Raw genomic sequence first — 3,842 nt, forward strand, 5'->3', positions numbered from 1 at the left:
CTTTGAAGGAGAGAGCTCCGTGTAAGTAATGAGCAGGAATTTGAACGTTGTTAGAGAACGGAGTAGGAAATGGGGAGAGTAATGGAGAGGGGGAACTAGGGCAATATGCTAGATGATACGACCTAAGGAAAAAGGCAAATAACTAATTCCTGGTGACAGAATGGATAAGGGATTTGAAGAACTATAATGTCAAATATTTTATTTTCAAATTAATTATTTGGCAGCAGAAATTGCCCTATTACCACCATTGGTAAACTCTGCCATGCACCCAAAAGCTCTGTGAATACAGTTTAGAGATTCAAGGGACTGAGTACCACTATGTCAAGATGGCCATGTGGAAAGTTGAGAAAATCCAAGGCAAAATAAAAATAAAAATCCACACATGAGCTCTGTGGAATTAGGAACTCAAAACAAGGGGTCACCTTAAGAACATAAATCCCCAGGAATTCACAGAAATGTTGGTTTGAGCTTTGGGTTTTCTGCAGGATGTGGGATAGGAGGCTGTAGCCAATTTTATTTAAATCTCAAAGGACAAAGTGTCCTCTGCTGACATCTGGTTTACATGAGTAATAATGCAAGTTGCTGGCATATCTGGCCTGGAATGGAAGTATCAAGTAGATCTATGAGCTTGAACTGTAGTACAATATCTGAAAAAAGACTAAGGGGAAAACAAACAAACAAACAAACAAAAAACGACATATTCCATGTACCTCCAGAATGTAGAATCAGCGCTAACACTCTGAATTTGCAGATCATTTGCTTTATCATAAAAGAAGACTTTTCTAAGAACAAGAATTCTCAACAATAGACTGTATCACCTTGCAAAAATGGTGAATCAATTAATTGATCTCCCTCTTTGGATGTTCCCCCAGAGAGGAATCCTTCACTGAGTCAGGTTGAATTAGATGACTTTTAAGGTCCTTCTATAACTCTAAGATTTAGGTGATTTCATTTTAAAAAATATTTATCTAGGACTGTACTAGGCACTGTGTTAGGCACTGAGATGTTATAACAGTCAAGATAGCCTACCCAAAGAAGAAAATGGTTTATTGGAATCTACGTTCTTTTTCTTTTTTTTTTACTTTTATTTTCATTTCAGGGGTACAAGTGCAGGTTTGTTACATAGGTAAACTTGTGTCATGGGGGTTTGTTGTACAGATTATTTTATTACCCAGGTTTTAAGCCTAGTACCCATTAGTTATTTTTCCTGATTCTCTCCTTCCTTCCACCCTCCACTCCCCCAAAGGCCCCGTTGTGTGTTGTTTCCCTCTATGTGTCCATGTGTTCTCATCATTTAGCTCCCACTTATAAGTGAGAACATGTGGTATCTGGTTTTCTGTTCCTGTGTTAGTTTGCTAAGGATAATGGTCTCCAGCTCTATCCATGTCCCTGAAAATGATATGATCTCATTCTTTTTCATAGCTGCATAGTATTCCATGGTATATATGTACCACATTTTCTTTATCCAGTCTATCATTGATAAACTAGGTTTAGATTAATTCCATGTCTTTGTTATTGTGAATAGTGCTGCAATGAACATATGTGTGCATGTGTCTTTATAAAAGAATGATTTATATTCCTTTGAGTATATACCCAGTAGTGGGATTGCTGGGTTGAAGGGTATTTCTGTCTTTAGGTCTTTGAGGAATTGCCACTCTGTCTTCCACAATGGCTGAACTAATTTACACTCCCACCAACAGTGTATAAGTGCTCCTTTTTCTCCACAACATCACCAGCATCTGTTATTTTTTGACTTTTGAATAGTAGCCATAATGACTGGTGTTAGATGGTATGTCATTGTGGTTTTGATTTGCATTTCTCTAATGATCAATGATGTTTAGCTTTTTTTAATGTTTGTTGGCTGCACGTATGTCTTCTTTTGAAAGGTGTCTGTTCATAAATGTATCTGCCTTTGTAGCCAAGTAACAACATTGAGTACTACTGCATGCCAGGCATATTGCATAATTACCTTATCCAATCATCCCATCACAGCTAATTACTATTTACCATTTTACAGGTGGAGAATATAAAGTTTAAAAGCTATGTAAGAACTTACTAAATGTGTCAATTTGGATGACTAATTAAACTTTCTTTGCATCTATTACTTCATGGATTTGTTGTGATCATAGCGAGTTTAAACATGTAAAGTAATAATTCATGTAGGTGATTATATTTTACTACTGTCATTATTGCATAGTTTTAATAGTGAAACTTAAATGGAACATAAGCCTAATGCATTCAGATTGCCTTGGCCTCACACAGAATGGGGCAGGATGAGCAGTGAAAGAGCTTGGAACCCTTTATTTCTCTTAAATAGGAAAGCAAAAGTCACTGGATATGGGAGGACAGGTATCTGAATCTCCAAACTGATATTATCTCATTTCAAGTCTCACTAAATTTGGCAGTCACTCCTGCCAACAGAGAGCTCTCAGCTGAAAGATGAAAGGGAAAGAAATTAAAGTACCCCCATAAGCTTTGTGACCTTTCATTTATTCCATATTTTGAGAAATGAATACACTGTGTTGCCTCTCCTATAGACCATGTAATCTTGGAGAGTGTTAAGTAGATGAAGACTAGAAAGACCAATAGGATTTATTTTCCAGTAGACACAAAAAATAAAACACGAGATAAAAAATGAACAAGACAAATATCTCTTCTATAATATGGATAATTAGTTAAAACTTTTTAAGAAGTAGAAAAGGGTTCAAACCATTCTTTAATGATTTCTGCCCATCCCTCCTGATTATTTTAGCCACAGAAGTAAACCTGAACTAGGAAAATGTTTTCTTTCAATTTGCATAACTTAAAGTTCTCAATGAGGTGATAATTATATGATAATTTTTCCTCCTACAAAAGAGATTTAATAGTTGCTGCATAGATGTAACAATTAGTAAGATGTAGTCCTTGCTAATAACATGATGATAACAATAGCTATTTTTAATTGAGTTCATTATGTGCCACATATTTTGCTAAATATTTTGTTTATATATCATTTGGGTTCTCACAGATCAATATTTATGGACCCTATTTTATAAATGAAGAAATAAAATCTTGTTGCGTAGTGGTAGATTAAGCAATCTTCCTGCTGAAGAAAATTTTTTAAAATTCTAGAAGAAAATGTAAAACATATTCCTCTAAGAACATCAAAGAGCAATCAAGTTGGATTAGAAATATTAGGCAAAGATATGAGAGAAAACAGACATCTGAAAAGTGAGCCTACATTTGGTCCTCTTTTAGCCCAGAGGATATTTACTAATGTGTGAGAAGTAGATGAGAGGCTGAGCAGTACTTTTCACAGTATCATATAGGGTTAGGGAAACAAAAGTTGAAATCCAGGGCTTGCCAAAGTTAAGAGTCCTTATAAAATATTCTACACCAAGGATTGGGACCTGGAAGGACTTGATCCTAGAAATAATCACAAAATCACATTCATACGGAGTGCACCCTGGTTTTAAGTCATTTGGGTGGCCTAGAAAATTTCAAGCCCTAAAATTGAATTCAGATGATTTTATATTGCTATTATCCCCCACCCCTAGAAGTACCTGGAAAAAAACAAGTGAGAATCCTCTCTGGACAAAGACAACAGCATGACAGTCATCAAATTATTTTTATAAATTAATTATTATATACAATAGCCAGACCACAATTGATAACAAGCCAGAAAAAGATAAGAAAACATTAAAAAAGAAAAGCAGAACAACAGAAATGGACCACAAGTACTTCAAATAATGCAATTTTCAGGCATAGACTTTAAAAACTATTAGCTTACTATTTCCATAGATATGAAAGTTGAATTTAAGGTAATTAGCAAAGAACTGGAAATTATGAAAGCTGGCTTAGCA

The sequence above is a fragment of the Rhinopithecus bieti genome, unplaced genomic scaffold (genome assembly GCF_001698545.2).
Source record: "Rhinopithecus bieti isolate Rb0 unplaced genomic scaffold, ASM169854v2 scaffold_30732, whole genome shotgun sequence".
Classification (NCBI taxonomy): Eukaryota; Metazoa; Chordata; class Mammalia; order Primates; family Cercopithecidae; genus Rhinopithecus; species Rhinopithecus bieti.